At 42.4% G+C, this 23,382-nt stretch overlaps 1 protein-coding gene across 3 annotated transcripts in view; it reads right to left on the minus strand.

Annotated features, from left to right (window-relative positions):
• Positions 1-23,382, minus strand: part of LOC108004171 (neuroligin-1) — a 240,568-nt gene that overhangs the window by 151,177 nt on the left and 66,009 nt on the right. The gene's annotated exons all lie outside the window — the stretch shown is intronic.

Raw genomic sequence — 23,382 nt, forward strand, 5'->3', positions numbered from 1 at the left:
TGTATCGTGTGTCGAATACGCGCGATACACACGGGTCAATTAAAATCCATGCAATTATTATTCCCAACTCGAACTCGGTAAAATTCACGGTCTATCGTAGACGAGGATGCGTCGGTCTTCGCCGGTTTTACATTAATGGATCTAATCTCGTCAAAGGGATCAAAGGGTGATCCGATCCCTGGATCTGCCGTTGATAAAGTACTTAGTTCCTTACCTATCCTTACGCGTCACCATGATCAAAGTATCCTCTAAACCGAGAAATGACGTCCAATTTTCCACTTACGACGGAATCACTCGATCCGTTCGTTTCGTTCTTACCTGTAAGCAAAAAACACGAAAAATGTTGCAAATACGGAATTTTAATTTCTTTTCCAGAGAAATAGAGAGAGGGAAAAGTAAATTTAATTACACGTAGGCCGACACATATTTCATTAACCTTTGATTTATTATTCGAAACGCGAGTCATGAAATGCTTTTTATCCACGGATCCAAAACTTGGAGATTTCTCCACATATTCACCCGAATGCTTAAAACTTTTTTACTTAAGAAACTTGGGATAACCAAGATCCCTATCAGCCTACTCCCTTCTCCCCAGGAAACCAGCCAACTCTATCGTATTATCCCGAAATGTTTAACACCCGAACCTAATCTCCTTCTAATTTAATGACAAGCCGTAGAAACACTTTCCCCTCTCTGTACTCTCTAGATTCGATCCCACGTATGAATCCTTCCCAAGAACGTACCTACCCAATCGGCTAAAATTCTTTGTTTATAGCCGAAACGAAATTTATGCCGCGTAACTAACCGGAGAAAGTTTCCAGAGTCCCAGTGTTCCCCAGAGAATTCACATTCATTTCGAAATACTACATTCAGCTCGAGGCGTACAGTCTTTAACTCGGCCAAGCCACGGTTAGATCAAGGCAGAGCCTTCTCGTTCCGACTCGAAAGCCTTGTGCCAGAAACTCGGGGTTAGCTGCCTCTCCTAGAATCGCTAATCTATTTATTAATTTTAGATATCTATTAATTTTACAACGAGAGAAGATATCCTTCGGATATAACCGACCGATTTAAAATCGATTTGAACCCAGAAGAGAAATTTCGCGGCAACAATTTACCAACGGAGGATTTTAGCGAACAACGAGGCGAGGCGGTTGTCGAGCGTGGAGCATGCGGCGAGAGATCCTGCCCTATATTTCATTCGCACGGACGACACCGATACTGGATGGAACCCGGTCCAGGGTTCCCCGGTAATGGATCGCCGGCGAGCAAGTTGTTTTCAATTTCTTAGCCGTGGAGAGACAGGAACGTCGCGGGCACAGCCGGCCACTCGAATGCTTTCAATGTCGGCGCGGGCTGGCATCGTGCATTACGACACCTCTCTCGCGACGCAGGCTACGCAAGACTTTAACAAATGGATCGCCGCATGGCCCATTGTGATGCCGCCGCGCATCTTTGCCGCACCACGCCCCGCCAACTTCAGCCCCTCTGCTATCAACTTCTCTTTTTGCAGATTCCTTCGCTCAATCTCTCGCCGAGAAGAATTTTTCGACGCGCGAACATCTCTCTTTCGATAACTGATCTACCGATTTGGGATTTCAGATTTTCCATGAATACTTTTTTTAAAGTGATAATAAATTTTCATTTCGAAAGAATGTCGGATATATCTGGCCGATAAACGAGTCGTTAAAATTGTCCTCGAAACTAGGATGACACGAATTTTTCTCCCCTTGGATTGGATAGAAGGAGGAGAAAATATTACTCTTTGGACCAAGTCTCTATCTATAAATTCTCTCTCTATAATATCGTGGAACGTCTTTTAAACTTCGATAACACTCGAGAAAGAAAATAGAATCGTAAAGGATTCTTGACTGAATGTTTTATTTCCTCTCTTATTATTTTATTGTCTTCTATGGAATTTTTCACGTGTTCCTCATACGCAAATTTATTTCCATGTATAGATTATTAGTGGAACTTGAGAATCATATTGATTATCTAGATGCAATATAAAAAGATGTGACGTGATTGAAACTTTTGTTTCAACGTTCGAGCAATTACAGCAGGAAGTATTGAAAAATACATAACAATTAATAACCATCAATGCTAATGAGCATGTGATTGAATATCAACGACACAATTGTTTACTATAAATAATTTAACGCGAGAATGATATCGAACGTCGATTCTATCATATTTACGGAGATAAAGTTCAACAAAATTTTCACGTTAATAATCTACAATAATTTTTCTTTCGCGGTTTCAGTCATCAAAGAAACTTTTCCAAAGATAACTGATCTCTGACCGATCAATATCCATGAAATATTTCTGGATTTTCGAAACGCTGTAACCAGAACGATTTGTATTTCCTCCACCGTTCAGATGGAAATATATTCTCCCTTGAATTACCGAATTATTCAAATCGAAAATTTCCACGCGTCAAAGAGATCCGTCATTTTTAATAATCGAAACAAGACTCGCGTGTACGACACGTGTATTCCCAAGTTTCCTTTTTCGAAAAAAAAAAAAAAAAAGAAAAAAAAGTAATCACTTTGCTCCATTGTATCCCCGATAGTAAATCAAACTTGGGCAAAGTTTCACCAAAGGGAGAGGGGAAGAAGAAAATCAGCGACCACTCTTTAGAATCTTCGGTCTCGAATTTCAAACCGTGTTTCGCGTAACTTTTCAAAAAAAAAAAGAAGAAAAAAAGGAAAAGGAAGTCTCCATGGTCGAAACGTTCGATACCGATGGTCGTGGAGGGAAAAACGAGTAAGTCGTTTACAACTTTTCGACATTCTTTACGACTGTTCAACTCCTTTTGTTCCTTTCTTCTTATTCCTCTTATTCTCTCTATTCGAATAATTGCGTATAGAAAAGTTTCAAGTCACGCTTCTATCGAGATTTATGGAAGTTTATAAGTAAAAAACACGTTTCTCTGATCTGTAAATATTCCTACCTTATTTCGAATTATTCGAAAAAGAAGAAGAAGAAAACTGTTTCGAAGGTAGACATTCGAAAATAACTAATAACTACGGAAAAGATCTCGAAACACAGAGAAGAAGAAGAAAATTGTGTGAACAAGTGGTCGCTCGATCCAGCTTCCATCCATTTGTTCCAAAGGGAAGACGATGGATGAGAGACGTTCGATGATTCAACAGCCGCTATTCATCGCGCGAAACATTTTTAGAGGAGAGCCTCGTCAAATACGAGGCGGGAAAAATTCCCTCGTGGAGAAGACAACTATCACTTAGCAAATATCTTTCCTCGGATTTTCTTGATCCGGAACGTTTTTCTCTTTATCCTTCTCCCCCCTCGTCCCTTCTCTCTTTCTCGGCTTTAATTAAAATTCTCTTCGTCGTCCTCCTTCTATATACAAAGAGATACCGGCAGAAACATGCGGCGCAATAGAGGTACATTCGTCACTTTGTTCGTCGTCAGTCGTTGTAACAACTCTTCCATTATCGTAGTATTGCATTTCTCCTTTTCTGGTGAAACCAATCGGAGCCATTAAGGAAGGATTTCTCTACGGCCGATTCCTCTATAATTTTCCCAACTCTTTTCACGATTGACATTCGTTGAAATGTTCGAGTTGGTCGAAGAAACAAGGATAAAATAATGCGGTTGCGGTGGCCGGAAACACGGTTCGTAGAATAATAATAAATTGAGCGAAGAGAGGAAGCTAGGTTTGCTGGAGTACTCAGCCGGGGTGAGTATTCTATCGATCCGTCATTTTAACCGGGAACGATAACGCGTAATTGAACGCGCACGAGAGGAAAGAAACGGACTCCTCGTGTCGAAAGACGTTGGAGAACGAGATGGAGGTAAATGAAATAAGGATGAAAGGAAAAGAATGGTCGAAGGGGCGTTTGTACTGGTTTATGTACGGGATGGACGTCGAAATTGTCTCCATTATTTATTAAACGAAGAGTTACGCGAAGGTTCATCCCGTACGGAATGATAATTTAAAGATTGATTCATGATCCAACAGTGGGGGATTAAAGTTGATATATCGGAACATGTTCGTAAAAGGTAGAGATATAGTTTTGAAATATTATATCGTTTGTTTGTGGAATGGATGCGAAGGGACGCGATCGTAAAGATAAAGAAGGAAGAAAAGTGGATTACGGGGATAATATCAATCCATGTGTATACGAAACAAGCGTGTAGAAAATGTTGAAATAGCGGGAATTTAAAATCGAACAGGGGATTTCTGTTATTGCTGGAGAAATATCAAGAAATATCGGAAGAATAATCACATCCATAACGATGCAGTACAAACAAGGTAGCCATTTTGAATATCTTTTCAAGATAATAAAAGAGGGAAATGGAAAAATATACAATTCGCCTTCCCTTAAAAAACAAAACTCTAATAATAATAAAACGTACATTTATTTGAAATAATTCTCATCGATTTTTCCCTCGTATATTCAACGATTCAGATTGTTTCTAAAATTATTGTTACTCGAAAATTCGAGAGACTCGTAATGAAAAAATTTTTGATAAAAAAAAAAAGAATAAAAAAAAAACAAAAATAAAAAAAATTGGAAAGAAAAATTGCGCGAAATATTAACAAATCTTCCACAACGTAGATTCCACAACTCGAAATTGGAAATTGGGTGCTCGGATTGGATAGTAATTCGATTACTATTTCAGGAAGCGGGACGATATCTCGAAATTATTTCGGCACGGCCAAGAATTAGCGCAAATCGATATTGTAATGGGTTATCCAAGCAGACGTTCGATAATTGCATCTCAATTAAGGGATCCGACCTAATTTCAGACGTGGCTGGTCTGCCTCCTCAAGACCGGCTTCGAGATCTTCCGGCTCGCTGCTCTCCCAGAAACGTTTATACCACGGTTGCGGTAAATACCTTAAACGGCGATGAACTTGGAAACGATCCCCGCACGTAACCCGCGGTTTCATTATCTTCTGTCCCTCCCTTTCGTTTCTCCTTTCGAAATGCCCCTTCCCCTTCGTCGAAATGGGCAGGAATTTCCCCCTCCAACTATGCCGATAATAACGACCTCCGAAAAATTCTACGCCTCCCCATCAATCTTTCCCTCCATCAATTTCAATTTCAAGCATCTCGAGATCTGATATTCGTTTCGAACAGGTAATCTAAATTTCTCTCGTGGAAACGAAATTAATTATTTGGAACAATTTCGTTTGGAGATACATCATTATCACCAACGTTACAGTGTCTTTGTTCGTTGCACGCGTAATTAATAACCGCGAGGTCATCGAGGTTCGCAGTAAAAAAAAAGAGGAAGAAGAGAAAGAGGAAAAAGGAGAAAGGAGTAGAGAGGGTGGAGAAAGAAGAAGGTCTGAAACTTCTCAAGCTTTCTCAACGAGCTCTCCACACGGTCGTAGCCGGTGTACGTCTTAATAAAGACCTAATTTGCAAAGTATCCTGGGTAAATTTTGCGCCGTGGCGCTCGAGAGAGGCCGGGAAGAGAGCAAGGAGGCGGCAGCTGCCATCTTTATCTTATCCCCCATCTAATTGATATAAAATTCACCGGCAGCTCGTGGTCAGCCAAGCATTTCCACTCGGACTCCAAACTGGATTTCACGTCGAGAAGTTAAGCTCATTCGTCGAGAAGTCAACTTCCCTCCGTCTACTTTACTTCAAAAACACACTTCTCGCATTCCTCATCGTCCGTGTAATCGTGCGACGCGAACGTACAGCGCAAAATGAAATGTTTCCGCGCGCGGATAAGATTAGAATTAGAAAAATTTATATCCTCTCTTACTTTCAACTTTCTTCTCGATACACCGAACGAAAAATATAGGATTTCATTTAAGAGAGAGGCGATCTCGCATTTATCATCTTGTCCCAACATTCCATCCTTATTATATTCTTTCTTCCCTTCTCCATTTCTTCCTCGCTCAACGACAAAAGAAAGGCAGATCCATTTGACAAAAACCGTATGTAGAATTACCACTCGTTTAAAAAAGAAATTAAAGAAAAGATACACCACTAAATTTTTACTCCGACTTTTTAATTCTTCAAATTTATTATTTCTCTCCCTTATCGCACTCGATTCCCCATAGATTCCCCGTTAAAAAACGAGAATTCCCTCTCGAATCGTCCCTCTTTTCCTGGTTTGATAACGAAATGTTTGCCACGCAATTCCCAATGCTCGCAAGCCTCTTTACTCGCGCGTGATCACGCGATCGCGATTTCGACCACCGATTCCTCCCGGATAGTGTCCCGCAATTTCGTTACGCTTTGTTGCGCGCTTTTTTCTTTTCTTCTTCTTTTTTTCTTTCTTTCTTTTTTTTTTTCAGACAACAAGCGTCCAACAGCGTCCCCCGTACGTGCCGGGAATCGGGGATTCAGTCGATCGTGAACCACGGTTAACTGGACGGGATGATTCGCGATTCGGCTCGCGCCGCTCGAGAAACGGAAAGACAATCGATATTCCGGCGGGAATACGCGAGGAGATGGCTCGAAAGGGGTCTTGGATCTTATTGCGTTTCGCAGAGGGGAGTCGGTGGAGGATAAATAATTGAGGAAGGAGGGAGGAGGTTATTTTGCACCTTCTCTTTTTAACTTTATTTACTTTTAATCGGGAAAGTTGCTTGCCTCGTGCAGTTCGGGGACGACCCTCGTTTGTCCAACTTGTTAATAAAATTAGCCGTGGAAGTGGCCGGAGGGTGCGAGTTTGGGAAATCTGCTCGCAAACTGAACGACGAGGATAATTCTGAGTTTCCTTCCTGATCGTGGAAACTGTGAAATGTTGTGCAAGGATATATTACTGTGATTCGCGTTTATTTGAAATTAATGTCGAAATTGTATCGTTAAATTCTTTGGAAGTGTGCTTGCAATGTGATCGAACAAGATAGCACGAGCACTTAATCCTGAATAGTTTGCTTCGGTTATTAATGGGAATGCGAGTGAAAAGTTACGCAAGGAATATGTCGAGGATCCAATTACTCGCTGTATTTTATTGAATTATTGTACGCTCGAGCGTTAGATTCTCTGGAAATTTGCTCGCAAAGCGATCGATGAAGATTAGGAAAATTAATTCTGAGTTTCCTTTCTCGAATCATAGTCGAAGGGTAAACGTTATTGCGTAAAAGTGTGCTGAAATCTAAAAAGAAAGAAAAATTCGAGTTTCTATTATACTATCGTACCCCAAGTTTCAATAATACACCCTTATGTTAAATAGAAGTCTCGTTTCTAAATCGCGCAGTAGAACGACTCGGTTATAAATCAGACACCTTTCGATCGCTTTCGAGATTGCCTTCACGAAACGATTTTAATTCAAGGTATCGTGCGCAAAATGTTATTCGACGATTAATCAGAACGGGAATGGTGTATAACTGGAGGTACAAAGGGGGAGAATTTTATCAAATTAACCACGAAAGCAACAAAATCTCCGCTGTAGATATTTCTGTTCCCGAGCAGGGCATTAATGTTTCTACGGAAGGAAGGGGAGGGGGAAGGGGAGAGAGGGGTGTCGTTATTTCTGTAATGGCCGGCATTAATAGTCAGGGGGAGCATCACTTTAATGACATCACGACACGTACCATTGTAAAAGCTCCGCGATCCCGCGGCTCGTAGCTTTAAAGCGTGAAATATCGTCCCGCGTTCCCTCGATTCGTATCCCGCGTCATTGTTCGTTCATCGTCCATTTCCATTTAGTCTTCGAGAGAGATTTGGGTCTTCTAAAAAAAAAAAAAAACTTTTCTCGAACTTGATTCCGTCGCTCCTTTCCGTCAAACGAGATGTAGTCCACGGAGGACGATTTCGAATAATCGGACGATGAAAGAGAATATTCTTTTCCAAAGAATATTTTTCGATTTTTAAAATATATATTTATCGATCGTTTCGAACACGGTCTGCATTAATATCTTTCGTTTCTCGACTCGATCTTTTCCCAATTGAAAAAAAATTCTGATTCAGTGAGACAAGTGATATTTTAATCGAACCTTCTTGCGATAAGAATGAAATATTTGCGGAAACCGCGATGAAAATTTGGAGAGACGGAAAAATAAAAATTTTATTAAACAACAGGAGTGATTCAAGACGGAGTTTACTCTACTTTTTCATATCCAGTCGTTTATATTACAAGAATAACTCGATCTCGAATGATCGATTTATACGGCACGTCCATCCGCTTGGAAACGACTTCAACGTGACAATTACGATTATATACGTGGATAAAAGCGAAATCGAGGAGAGACTTAACGACGATCTTTCGCGATATTTGATCGTCGGTTGAACATGTCCGTCGAACGATTTTCCGGTTTATCTCGCACGCGTCAAACTTGCACGCTGCAACGAGTATTCCCATCAAACGTCGCCCACCGTAAAACTTGGCGTTGTTCAACCTGTATCCCGTACAGCTTTCCCGACAAACGTCCTCGTCGGGAAACGGTGTTCGTTTCGTGTAAAAAAGGGGAAAAAAGAAGAAAAGAGAGAAAGAGAAAAAAATAAGCGACTTTCTTATCAACGAGAAACACTCGTCGCGACGACAAAGCGTCCGTGTATAATCGCGAAAGGTTAAACAAGACGATTCTCAAACAAAAATCAAAGAATCAACCCTGTAATATTACTTCATCTCTGAAAGAAGAAGAAGAAGAAGGAGGAGGAAGAAGAAGAAGGCTTATGATAAAGCAACGACTAAACTAAATCGAATTGTCCGTCTAATGGAGCGACCTTGTTTTTCGCTCTATTTAACGAGTCGTAACTTCGTTAATTTAACGAACTCTGTGAAACTTCGCGACTACCCGACTGAAAACTGGAATATAGTTATGCGAGAGATTCGACAGGCACCGATCGGGCGGAAAATTCTCGACGAAAGTTGGGAAAAAGTGGCGGAAGTTGCGAAGAGGGAAGAGGGAGGATTTCGACCTTCGGTTCACGATTTCCGCCTTCTCCTTTTTAGGCTTAGGAGAGATCTCTAGCTTTATACGCGAAATTAACGCGACCCATTGTTACCGGGTTTCGTTCGAGTTGGATATTGGACGGAGGGAAAGTTGAGTTTCGGTTGATGAAACGAGGTCGAGGATCGAGGCAGTGACTCGAGAAATCCTTTCCCATGGACAATCTTCTCTGTCGAGGTTGGATTGGAAGGTGACGAGGATCGAAGGTTGAGAATGTCACGTGGGTGTGGGTCGAAGTTTTGATAAATTTTATCTTGTAAGTAGGATAGTAGCGCGAGGATACTTTTTTTTGAACTTAACCGAGGGGAAGAAAAAAAAGATAAGCGACGTGGCTTAATAAGAGATCGACCCGAAACGACGAAATTCAATTAAAAGTTTCTTAACTGGAACTCAAAGAATTCCGGTTATATACGTGTAGCAAAGGAGAGCGAGATTAGGCGAAGCGTTAATACTTGTAAACTGATTTCAAGTTCCGCCGATGCTGTAACAAGTATGCGACTAAACAGTGCGCAACGTGTCTAACCTTTTCCATTAACCGGCAACTTTATACGGTATACGAATTAACTTGTTCGGATTAGAAAGTAAGGGAAATTAAGAAAAAAGAACAAAATTATAGAATAATATATTCCAGTGTGTACGAGTAGAACGAGTACGTTCGTATGAAACTAAGGCTAATTTCTCTTCGTGCCAAGAAACGTTTCCAGAACGTTTGATATCGTCCTTCGGAAAAAAATTCCTGATTTTCCATCTCTTGGAATATCTCCAAAACAGCGAGAGATATCAAGAGGAGAGTGGAGGAAAAAATTACACGGAAATTTTCTAACCACGTGTATCTAACATGCAATCGTTATTTTCAGAATTCTCCAATTAATAATAAGATCCTTCCTCGCGCAACTTCCTTTGAAGCAATATTCAGGAGGATATCCGATCTCACAATCATCCGAAAGAATTCAATCTTTCAATTTTCCAGATACTCCTTTCTCCACGTGAACTGGCTGGTATTGTTACGCGTTGCGTAAAATCGGAAGGATAACAATGCAGTTCGTGTCTCGCGAGAGAAGGAGCTCCATTGTTGGAACGATGATCGAGAGGAAGAGAGAGAGAGGGAGAGAGATTTCGTTGAAAACACGCTCACACAGACGCGTTGCAACTCCCCTCGACGGATGATTGCATCTCGGTGAGAATGCAATCTGGAACAGTGCACATTTCCCCGTTTGCCGTTCCTCTTCGAGATTTAGAGGCTCGTTGCCAAATGTCAGGACGCGGAAGTACCTCCCACTAATTAAGTTTACTCCAAGAAACGTCCCCACCTCTCTCCCCCTTTCTCACGACGCGACCCCTGCCGCGATTCAACTACTCTCTTTGCTCGTCGCATCCACATCCACCCACTCGTCACCTACTTCGCTCCTCTCCTCGTTTGTGCCCGAGCACTGACTTTACCCCTGTACAGAACACCCTCTTTGACGAGGAGCGGCAGGGAGAAGAAGAGGAATCGCCAACATTTTATCGACTGTCCGATCGATCTTGAATAATTTTATTTTACGCGAGAAAAGAATAATTTTATTTTGCTCGCGAATTCCAGGAACTGTTCCGGGAAAGGAAGATCTTTGGAAAATTTATATTAGAAATTTATATTATATTTCCTTCATTATTCTTTATATATATATATATATGGATAATTTAAACCGTTATCATTTAGAACTCGCTGTTAATTTCCCGGATTGCATCTCGTTGCAGAGGCTCGTTTTACCGCTCGAACTTCGAGACGTTTCATTGCTCGAGCCACAGCAAATATAGAAGTTTGCGATATGCTGCACCGCAGCCTGTTCCCTTACACGGAACGCCATCGGTTCAGGTTACGTTTTGCGAACATGTTCGCGAAACTTACTCGCTCGCTTTCGCCAGAAGCGTGGACGGGCCGTGGAAAATTCACCGTCGACACATTCGAGCAAGTTTCGTAGCGCTTTGCCTGCTGCTTTTTCCCAAAAAAAGCCCCGTCGTGCAATCTTCCTCTGTTCTCGCCCGATAAAATCGCTTTTTCCACCCTCCCCCTCCATTCTTTCCATCTCTGTGCGTCCCGATCCTTTGCAATTTTTTTTCCTTTTTCATTTCGTTTCCTTCTTTTTCTTTTTTTCCGCCCCGAAATAAAATTTACATCCCATCCCAAGTTATTTCAATAATCGATTATTACGAATATTACGAGAATTTTTATTCGTTTCGTTCGTTCTTTTTTCTTTTTTTTTTTTTTGAAACGAAACAAGCGTGGAAACGCGTGGTCGCGCACAGGGGAATAACCGCAAGAAGTGGTCATAAATATTACCGATGTCGGCTAAGTCTAGGCGCATTGGTATTCATACGACAAAGTCGACACGTTTTGCCAAAAGTGTATAATAAAATTCTACGACGAGGCGCTCGTGGTAGGGAAACGGTGGTAGAAACACCGGAGGAAATATTGTAAATTCCAGATCTGACTTTTTAATAAGATATCGACCGATATCTTTTCGTTGGAACAGGTGCTCGTTTATTAAACAACGAACGAAATTTATCGGACGATTGTTGCGTCAATTATCGAATAAGGTATTTTCAGGATCTCCTGTTGTAAACGTAAACGTAATAAACGAGATAAAACTGTCAATCGATAGCGGGCAGGCATCGTATTTTTGCCGATTTTCAATTATCTTACTTTAGAGCTTGAGAAAAAGTTTTAACGAGATTCGAGTGATGAGTTGAAACGTAGCAATGAAATTTCGAACGCACAACTTTCCGGAAAAAAGGTACGGTACGGCTATTTTTTTCCACGGTTGGAATAAGGGCCGCGATAAAAAATTTTGTATCACGTCAGATCGCATATCGGGATTCCCTGTATCGGCTGTACTGTGTGACATCCCACAGCTGTCGCGCCATAATCGTTCCAAGCGTGAAATTACAGCGGAATCGATACTTGAACTGGACTGGTGGTTTTTGCGGGGTTGATGGGAAAACGCAGTGGGCAAGAAATCGCCGCTTCGAATCGAATTCCAAACGAATATGTTTCTCCAGAAATACGGGACACGTCGTCCAAATATTTATGATATATCAAATTTCCTTTTTCCCCTTCAACTTTTTTTTACACTTCGGATATTCCCAATATCCGCGTGTTACGAAAAATTGACTATGCGAGGACGATCGAGTGTAAGAACGAAATTTGGACAAATTATTAGAAAAAAATAATATTCAAGGATCTTTCGATGTAACACTTTCCTCCACTAGCATAATTGAATAAGAATCAGATCAAATAAGATCGAAATTATTATTTTCCTTAATAATTAAATCCTTCGGCAACATCTTGTTTTATATCGGCATAATTGGAAGATCGAATCATAATTATTCATCCGACTTACTATTAAGATAATCCTCTCCTCATAAATCACCATTTATATCATTTAGGACAATTATTTTTACCAAAGTTTTATTAAAACAGATTGTTAAAAAAATATGTAAGAATCATTTAATCAAACATTCTTCTCTCAAACTACCAATCTTCGACGTAACGTGTCCTTTCTCCAAGCACGACTTAACACAATTACTTTTTCCTTGGAAGACACGTTATAAATACCATTAAATCCAGTAACAATCATCACACCATCGTAGTTAGAATCAATATTATTACATCTACGATTTACCACGAGAGGACATAAACGTACTCGCCGCTTACATAACTAATTAATTATTTATTTATCTCTCTTACCGTCCTCGCTGCTAATCCTTCAACGTCCGCGTATTCCATCCTCCTCCCCTTTCTGCATCCATTTCCCGGAAAAGAGTCGGATCCTCGCCGTGTCGCGTCCCCTTTGCCGCGCAATTATCCACACATTTCGACCCAGATTCCCAACGATTAACTGGCAACCGTGCTCTAATCGCCCCACCGCGCGGAAGCAACGGCTGATCCGCGTGGCGAGCAGTCGTCGACGGGGTTAATCCGCGATTACCTCGCCGTTCTAGACGGAACGGTCGTCACGACATGGCGCGCAAGTGTACATCCGAATCTCGATAGCGAATCTCGCGTGTACCGCGAATAAATCTGTTTATCTGATGGCCGGTCGGCGAAGGGGGCCCTCTTATCGCGCGCAACCCCTTCTTTATTCCACGTCGCGACGCGTCCCAGAAATCCACCCCCTTCGCTCGAGATTACATTGTGCTCGAGTTTAACTCTCTCTCTCTCTCTTTCTCTGTTTGATATTACGTCCTTATCAACGTTCAATCGTTCGACGAGAAATAAACACGGGCCGAATAGTGAAACTCTCGAGGACGACGCGCGTGTTTTGAAAATATTTCGAGAATGTTTACGATTTATATACCCGCGTGTCGACGATAAGAATGTTTATATTATAAATGGAGAGCATATACCGAAAGCGATTCAGTCATTCGTGGAGAAGCACAGAGGTTGGTGCTAGATTTAGACGATCGTTTCGAAAGATATATTTAATGCGCGCGTGCGTGATTAGTGCTTTTTCAATCGCGAGGAATTTTTTGGGTGATTTTTTGCGATTCGATGCGAGTCAATTTGATTCCCTTCTTTTATTTCCTTTTTTTTTTTAACTTCGCTACCACGGTCAAAGATTTACAGCGAATTCCGTAAAAGTGAGTTCTGAACCACGACCAACGGTAAATACCCTATTGTAAATTTTGGAATTTTTGAAAACTTACCTCTTTGATACAGTTCAAAAACTCTGTGAAATTTTTCGCAAAAAAGAAAAGAGAGAAAAAGAAAAATAGAAGAATTTTTCGCAAGCGTGTTCCTCCCTTCCTCCCTTCCGAATGCACCGGATAGTAATGGAAGGAAGGATACGAGTCATTAAAAAGCGTGGGACGGGGAGAATAGAGATTCGAGCGGCAACAAAGTTCAAAGAACTCGCGGGAGTTCCCGGCCAAAGAGATTAAACGAACGATACTCGCAGCACGAGTATCAAAACCATAATTCAAATCGAAATTAACGACGGACGGGGGCGGAGGAAAAATTACAAACATAGAATAACACGGCACGGTTGTTAACGATAATGGAGTTCGAAATGGAAGGGTGAATTACAAGAGATAGCCACGAAGGAGGAGTCCGTCGGCGATATATTAATTCGTTCCTCTCGATCTCCGCCTCGATTAGCTCTAATGAACAAGACGAGGCTTCGATATATATATATATATACCCGTTTCTCGAAACACCAATGGGGAAAGGAAGCTTTTATATCTCCAGGTCGAATAATTGAGAAAAATCGAAGTTGGTTAACGGATCGCCTAAGGAGCTTGATGGTAGAGCGTAATAAAACTTGGACCGAGAACGGGTTTCATCCGAGAAGATCTTTCTTTTCTCTTTCTTCTCCTTTTTTCGCCTTCGTTCTTTTTTAATTTTAAAAACCCGCCCGTTTTCTTTAAAACGAGAAGAAAACGAGTCCGCGTTAATTAGCATGTTTACAACACGCGTTGCCTTTTCCTTTCTTTTATTTCCTCTTTTTCTCTTCTTTTTTCGAAATACTTTTTCGACACAAACTCTTCTCTTCGGAGAGCAGAGAAGATGATGAAATTTTTTTTTCTTCTCATCTTCGTTTCCGTATCCGTGGCGAAGAAAGTAAATGGCGGACGAGTGGCACGAGTTGCTGAAAATTCTGAAAACATTCGCGCCTATATACTTTCACTTCGTAATTATAACCCCATTTCCGCCACGTCTCAACCCTCGGTTACCCACCCCTTACCCATCATCCCCAGCTACTCGGCCCCGCCGCTCATTTATTCCAACGATTGCGCACCGACTCCACCACTTAGCCTCCTCTTCCTGCACCTCGACTTTATTACTTCGCTAACTAGCTTTAAACGCGAACTTTAGTTTCGAGTCTAGAATCTGAATCCTCGAGATGGATTGACGCGGTTATGCAAGTTGCATCCTCCGATGCGGGGAATTGCCGGGGGCGCTGAAAATAATTAAACATCGTCGGGTTATATTACCCGGCCTCCGCCACTTATTTACATCGCTAGCCGTGTCACTATGTTGAACTAGTTAATAACTTTCCTCGGCAAAGTATTGGCCTGCCCGCTTTAACTCAAAACTCAAATTTAGAATTGCCTTTTTATCTTTCTCATCCCGATGGACCGGTGCGTCGTTTTCACGAAATACGAATACTTCTTCTTTATCGTCTTCCTATTATCGCAATCAAATATATAAAAATTATTATTTGAAATAGGAGCGATGTTATTGAAAACCGATCGATTCCCTACGAAAAATGAATATTATTCTCGTGCCGCTTCTTCTTCCGCGAAACTTTTCCCCTTTTGGCAAACACGCTTGATACCCGTTGTCACGAGCGACAGACGTCCATCGTTCCACCAATCGTCGAAACAAAATCCCCAATTACCCGTGGAAGAACCATGATAAAATCGTTCGAAATTGGCACCCTTCCATTTGCATACGCGTCCGCCGATCCTTCACTCCCTCCATCGACCTGTGTCAAACCAACGTTTGACGAACCAACCTTGTTCTTCCAGAGAAATAAAACAGTGCCTCGCCGACAAACACGCATAAAAATGCGTCCACAAACGTGTCTCGAAGGAAATTTCGTACGAGATATTCGTCTCATAATTCGGGGAAAAAATCCAATATCGATTCTCGTGGATTCTTCGTACCCGATATCGATTCGTCTGTTTCTCCGGTTCTCCGGCAAAGAAGGGGCGGTGGGTGGAATCAGCGTGGAAAAGGGGATTGAAATTTTCCTTTAGAGATGGGTCTGGATAAACGTGGCGTCGAACAATGGATCTCGACTTCGGTCGTCGAATTTGCTTAGGTTTCCCGAGCAATTCTCGTTTGTTTATAGTCCCAACGGAGGAAACGGACGACGTGGTTGCCGAGTATCCCGAAAATGACGAAGAAGTTCCCTCCTCCGACTAGCTGACTCGTGGAACGAGCGAAATTACCGGGATGGATGGAAAGGATGACGCGTGCAGAATTTATCGGTCAACCTGGTTTCGTGGATCAATCACGATTCCCACGGTGTTATCAGATCGAGGAGACGGGTTTCGAGGGTTCCCTCTCTCTTTCTGCCGCGCGAAGGAAGGAATTTCAGGGGGTGAATTGGTCCACCCCTGTGCCTTTGACTAGAAGGGGACGTTCTTTTGAGGATTTGACGAGCGAGCCGACCTGTTTTCGCATCCCTCCGGGGCGGGACGCTTCAAAAGAAACGGGCAGATTGAAAGGGGTGGATTGAAGAAGCGTGGATGTGATCATCGGCCAACTCCTGCATCGCTTAAGACGATGATAATTGATGGAAGAAGATCGAAGGGGGTGCAAACGAGGAAATACCGTTCGAGCGATGTTGGGCGTTTTTGCTTTTGGAAGAATGGAGGAATGGTGGAAATCGAATCTATTCAGAGATCGATCCCGATGAATCCCTGAGATGTCCATTGAGAAAAATATATCTGGGGCAAACAAAAGGGGGGAAGAGAAGTCTGCCGTGAAAGGAGGCAAACAATAAGCGCGGGCAAACGTGGACAATAACGTTCTAATAGAGATAGGGGAGGGAGGGAGGGAGGAGGGGGGAAAGGTCGCAATTAAATCCATTCAAATATATATAATAGGATCGTTCGTCACGACTTCTTCTCGTTACCCTCGTCGGGACGGATGACGAGCGACGCGAGAACTTAAGAATCCTTAGCACCAACGAGATTCGGTTGTTCTCGCCCCGATTAGGAAGACTCCGCGTTATTATCCGGCAGGAATTTCTCGAAAATTTTGCCCACGGAGCAGCAGTCGGCCTGCAAGTGGATCCCGACGAGAGTCGGTAATTGCTTGCCACGCGCGAGACGCGCTGATTAAAACAGTTGCCAAAAAGTGCAACGAGCACTCCTCTCTCTCTCTCTCTTTCTCTCTCTGCGCTCGCTTTGCCGGAATACAAGTTAATTTGACACGATTGTCGCGACTGTTGCACTTCGACGATCAAAACACGATTGCGCGAAGAGCAATGTGATAATCCAATTTTATTCTCTTCCACATTTGACGATATCGAGTCTTGATTTAATTGTTTCATTCTCAAAAAAAGAAAAAAGACACGAAAGGATTAAGAGAAATTATCGGGAGAAAATCGAGCTACTATTGCCAAAAAGAAATTACACGTATCGTATCATTATCATGCTTAACGTTCCAAGCTTTGAGGTATCCTGTTGCATTCGAGTCAGCGTCCTCCTGAGACGAGTAGCGTTCGAGTTGCTTGCTTCGCTCCTGTTGCTCGTCAAAGATCGAGATCGAAACGTGGATGGATCGAAACCGAGGGGTCGGTGGAAAAGAAAAGAAAAAAGAAGAAAGAAAGAAAGAAAAAAGGGAAACGAAACGAGATCGAATTCCGTCAGAAAAATATCGACACCGGCCCTAAACAATGATGCCATGGATCACGGAGAACCACTTCTCGCGCGATAAATTCGGAACAATAGCCTTCACCGAGGACACAAGAGGGATTGCACGATAGGAAGGACAGTTACAAAGGAGATTGAGCACCGGACTCAAAGACGTGCTTACTCCAATACCCTAAGAAATATATTATGGTCCTCGAGTTGGAGAGGGCTTCCGGCGTTCGGATCAGGGCCTGACAGGGCATTTATCTGGCCAGGGCCACTAGGTGTCGGTAAATTATCATATTTTTGCATAATGGAATCAACGTGGATCCTGGACCGAAGGAGGGGGACTCGGTCGAAAATGACGCGATCGACTGACTCTTTTACGATCGCCGATGAAATTTCACCGAGAGAATTATGCTCGAGGGGAGGGAGAGGATTCTCGATAAATGTAAAGGTTGACTCGAGATCCTGATTCGCATCCCTCTTTCAACTGTGAATAATCGGGAGCGATCGAGCTATTGTCGTATCGTAGCACGATCGTCCGAATAAATTGCAAATGCGTCGAAAGATGTATTCTCGACTCGTAACCCGTATACATATACGCATATATACGTTCATCGATCTCATCGAATTCGCGCAAGGTCGATCGCTAAATTTCCGATTCGCATCATTTAATTTAGGGAACGAAATCTGGCGGGATCTCGCGCGTTGCGAATTAATAATTGGGCCGGCACGCGGCGTAATCGCAGAAAACGAACAATTTAGTCAAGTGCTCGGGCATTACGCGATAATTCAATTCCGCGCGACCGACCGACCGGCCTTCGATATTAATTTGATTGCGCCGCTAATTCGCGCGATTTCGATGATCGCGGCGGGGCCAAGGGACGACATTCACCGCGTCCGGTAATTACTTACATTTCGGAGGCAATTTGCCCCGCAACGTGTCGCAAAGCCACTGCTGCTACGAAATCCCGTTCGATCGAACGTTCCAATCCCGTCCTTCTTTTCCCGTTTCCATTCTTCCGAACGGTATTCTTTGCTTTAGTTTCATTTATTTAAACCACGCTGTGCGTTACAACTTTCTCTCTGTCTCTCTCTCGTGTTTCTCGCGTTCGACAAAGTTCCCAAGTTGAATGATGAAAACTGGAAAGCATATTTAACGAGAGCTCTCGGTGACGAGGTGACGATATCGCGACAGAGTTATTACGTCGAAACTTTGCGAGTACGATGCGAATAATACGAATAAAAATTCCCGTGTTTGTAAACATTAAACAGCTCATTTAATTAGAAAGACGAGTGATAATTTATAATCTTGATCCCTTATAAAAGTGGGCTGCTTACGAAACGTCACAACTTTGTTCCAAAAGGGACACGGCTTACGGCCAAAGGCTTCAACCTAGGTAAAGCTTAATCCCACGCTTAAAGTCTATCTTAAAATATTAAAATACTTTTAAGCTCGTCGCATTAGAGAATTTCCAAAAATCCTCTCCTTCCTTCTTATTACTATTTCCACGAGTTTAATTTCCACCCTTTATCGAGCCCTCCAAACTGAATCCCACAACGAATCGTCTCCGATTAATTAACCGGCCACGCGATAGCCTCCTTCTTTATCCGCCCACGATTCCATTTCCCCACCTTGCCCCGAGGCAACGCGATTTCACGCGACCGAGGCAACAATTATCGTTATTGTTACGAATAGACGAGTAACGATCTCCAATTCCTCTTTAAAGTGGGACGGTTTATCTTTAAGCGTGTTAACCGTTTTAACCGATTTCTCGCTACGCATCTTCGAAATAGGTAGATGGATTTTGCATACATTTTCGGATACAATTGGATTTATTTAATCACATGGTCTCTTCCGGATTCTCTAAGGTTCAAAAATCCATTTGTGTAGTGTTATCGTTCAAAACTGTTCAACTTGGAAACAAGCGTTTCAATAAAGCGTCGAGTGTGATTCGAATCGTTGGTCCGTAGTTGGAGCACTCTTCGCGGAAAGAGAGAATAGAATTATCGGGGTTGCAGGAGATTAAATATTCACCGTATTCGTCGTCGGTAAAATAGAACTCGATCTAGGGTGTTTTTTCAACGCTGTTTCGACGAAATTTAATTAGGAATCGCGGCGAGAAAGCGAGAAGAATCCTCGATCAAGAATCCTCCAAGTCGAGGGACGATAAATTCGAAATTTATCAAGCGGAAATACCCGCGCTACTTTACAATCCAAGTGGCCAAGTTGCAAAGTTTATTCGCCACGGCGACACCGTTGGCTTTTATTTCCCAGGAATAAAGGAGGACAAATTCCCCTCCTCCTCCTCCCCCGCGGCCACATTCTCCTGGTCCTCGAATCGGATCCAGGCCGTGCTCGATCACGGTTTCAAAACGACGAAAAACTGATTCGTTTTCGGATAAAGCCCGCGGCGTAAACTGCAAATTACCATTCATCGAGTTACGCATTAAATTTCGTAATCAATGGCCTGCCCCCTCCCTCCAAATACGGCGGCGTATCGTTTTTTTTCGAAACGTTTCTTTTCATCGTAATTACAGAAGCGGCACGGATTAATCAAAGGAAGTAATTAACGCGCATTCTGCCGGCCGTATAAAACTAATGCGATTCATCAACTGGTAATTGAAAAGCGTTCGATCGAACCTCTTCCTTCCCCCAATTTTCCCTCCTCTTTCTCTCTCCTTCCCCTCCCTTTCCCCTCCCCCTGCTCCCGATTTTATTTTAAACGCTGCACGAACGATACTCCGTTAAACGTACTACACTCTTTGTGTTAAATACAGGTTTCATCGCGCGATGCATTAACGATGGGTCTAATTAAGTTTCAACGAGCCGTTCGTTTCAAAATCCCTCTATTTTCCGAAGGACGAGGCAAGTTCTTTCAGAAGAACGCTTTTTAAGAAGAGACGATTGAAAATTTGTAATGATAATTTTCCACGAGAAAATGCTTGAATACCGGTTTCGAAAAAATTGGAGGGAAAATTGTTGGTTATCGAAGAAATAAAAGGTGGAATCGGTTTCGTTGGTGGATGGCTGATCCAGGAGGAAGAGAAATTGGTCGAGCGGGGAAATACGTGAAAATACAACGCGCGTAACAAGGCGTGACGTTACAGCTTCGAACCGACTAGTTCTAATGCGAGATCGTTTTAACGGTGATACGGAATTGGCTCATTGGAAACGGTTATTTTATGTTACATCCGATTCAATGAAATAAAACGTTATAAACGTTGAACGTAAAGAAAGAAAATGGCGAAAATACGCACGATCGTTTACCTTATTTATACGATTTTCGTGAATTCTCTACGCTAATTTTCAACGGATGTTTTTCACTTCGCTTCGGATTTCTCGGAAATTTTTATCTCGATTTCTTCCTATTTGAACGGTAACATATGTCAAGGAAACATATGCAACGAAGAACGAACGTGTCGTTTTATTTCGAGTACGCGCGTATACCCGAGAATAAGTAAAACCGAAATAAAACGTTCTCTCGCTACACAGTTTCTTTCGAAAATTTCTAATTTGAAAAATTCGTGGAGATTGTTGCGACGCAACAACAAGTCTCTCTCCGTTATTGCGGCATTAAGTTTATGAAAGCACGCAAACCACCGTGTTCCAGTTGATTCGAATCAATGGCCGACGATCGCGTTTGGGTGGAACAATAGCGAGTTATTTGAGAATATCTATGTTCCGAAATTGCGCGATGAATACGTGGACGAATTGGCCGAATAATCGAACCGTGTATCGCGCCTCGTATCGTCCAACTTGCGACCAAAGAGTTCGAGAAAAGAATGGAAAATTATGCGTACGAATACACGTCGAACGCGGTTAAGAAACACGTAACACGCATGTCACGCGATGTCAATGGCGTCGCGAGGAGGAGGAGGAGGGGGCTGTTAATGTGGTCATGAACGCAAGATTAAACCGAATCGATTAATATTCGCATTACCCAGCAATTCGAACTGGAATAGGGTTACTTGACCCGATCAGGCAATAAGCCTGGGAGAGCTCATAATCGGCAAATAACGATGGCATACTGTTATGATAATGCGATCATTCCACAATACCTTGTCCCGTGATCAATTGTGAAATCGTGATTTCACGATTATCTGTGAACTTTTAGATTCGATTCAAGTTCGATTATCGTTATCGAGGAAAAAACATGAGATTTTTTTAATTAATTTACGTAAAGGTAAATAAATCATCTCCGATACAAATCAAAATCAAAGATAGAACAAAACGATTCTTCCTTACTTTTAGAGAAATGTTTCTTTTATACTTTTCTTTCCCTTTTTCAAATCGTTGAAGAAGAGAAAAAAACCAAGAGACAATTTGAAATACCTGTGACCAGAGTTGATTCAGTTTCAGAGTTGTTCGTCTCGAAACAAAGCGCACTAAGACCAAGACGATCCTCGACATCTCGGGCCGAGGGGATCAAAAGATTCGATAATTAGAAGCACGAGCGATCAAGGCGCGTTTCGAAGCTAACGATGTTATTCGAAAATAAAAAAGAAAGAAAGAAAATTCGAAGAGCTCCTTTGAGCGAGCGGACAAGGAATGTTACCAACCTTTAAGTAAATTCACCGCGAAAGGGACTTTGACCGGGCCGTATTTCATTGCGGAAGTCTTGACGCTTGAACGAATTCCGGAATCGGGGCGGCTTGAGATAATATTAACCTGGAGCGTTCTCCAACTTTCCAAGGTGATCGTTCGCCAATTGGAACTTTGAATAGGAACGAAAATAGAATTTTAAAACTTCTTTTTTTTCTCTCCCCCCTCCTCTCATTGAATTCTTCGAATAAATCCGAACGATATAAATTGTTATTAGAGTTATAACTTAAGTTTTCAAGTTATCGAGTTTAACAAGATGGGATTATTGAAAATTCTTCGCGATGGAATCCTTAACCCTTTCGATTAACAGATCCGACTGGATGATTTTATATATATATGAAACCAGTCGCAATCATCGCGAGCAACAAAGATAAAAATTTCACAAATTGGCAGATAAATTTTGTAAATCGTCCGTTCGGATACGGAAACGAACGAAGACGAGTCTATTGGATGGTACGAGGGAAGGAAGAACGATTCTGGCACGGCAAAACCATCAGGCGGATGGAGAGTCGGGTTCCTGGAACAAGGATCGAGCGTAAAACGTGTGCAGAACCGTAGGAAGACGGTTCTTGCACGGAGAAAACACACATCGGTACGGCATTAAATCGTCACGGCAGTGTGTAGGCATTAGCGTTTGACGAGCAACAAGGTTCCGCACTTTAAGCGCCCCAACGACTGGCGTGTTCGACCAGGATTTGCCAGATAAGGCATTTCCAGGCAAAACAGATATCGAACGGCTCTCCTCCTCGAATCCTGAAACCCCGAAGGCGTCTTAAATTTCCACCTCCTCGGATCTTCTGTATCGGATCCTCGAAAAAGCGCCATCCAGATGAAACGATGGGCCGCCCAACACTGAAAATTGCGTCGATTTACACGTGGATATTTCCAAAATCCATTCTTCTTCCTTCGAGTGGAGAACGTTTCGAGCGTTATTATGCTTAAACGCGAAAGAATTCTCGAGGACGTACACGTATATCCGGCGAATTCTTCTCCGGTTCCACGCTCGTCTATCGAACAATCGTCGAATCTCCATTCGCGCGATAGGATACGGAAACCGGACGCGACAATTCAAAGAGGGAATCAGACAGAAACGAGAGCGAACGCGCGGCGTTCAACCGCGAAGCCTTATGCTCGCTCCGATCCCAAAGTCTTTCGCTTTTGCGGAGTGGAAAATCCGAAAACGATTGTTTCGTCACAGGTGTTCCCTTTCCTAGGAATATCGCGTCGTTCCCGAAAATTACATCGAGATATTCGCGGCAAAGAACGTCAACTGTTCGACCGATTTTTTCTTTCCAACCATGTTTTAAAACTGTCAGGGGAGGAGGAGATATAATCGTATATCCTTTACGTATTCGTGGTAAAAGCTACACCGTATCTGAAGATTCTTCCAGTTCCATCGTCATTAGAAACGTGCTCGAAAAGCATGCATTACTATCAATGTCTCCGAGATACGATCTCGTCTCTCGAGATAAACATCTTATCTACGCACACGACAAGTCAGTATACTCAATAATAATAATTCAATGTTGATCTCTCATCG

The sequence above is a fragment of the Apis cerana genome, linkage group LG9 (assembly GCF_029169275.1).
Source record: "Apis cerana isolate GH-2021 linkage group LG9, AcerK_1.0, whole genome shotgun sequence".
NCBI classification, from domain to species: Eukaryota; Metazoa; Arthropoda; class Insecta; order Hymenoptera; family Apidae; genus Apis; species Apis cerana.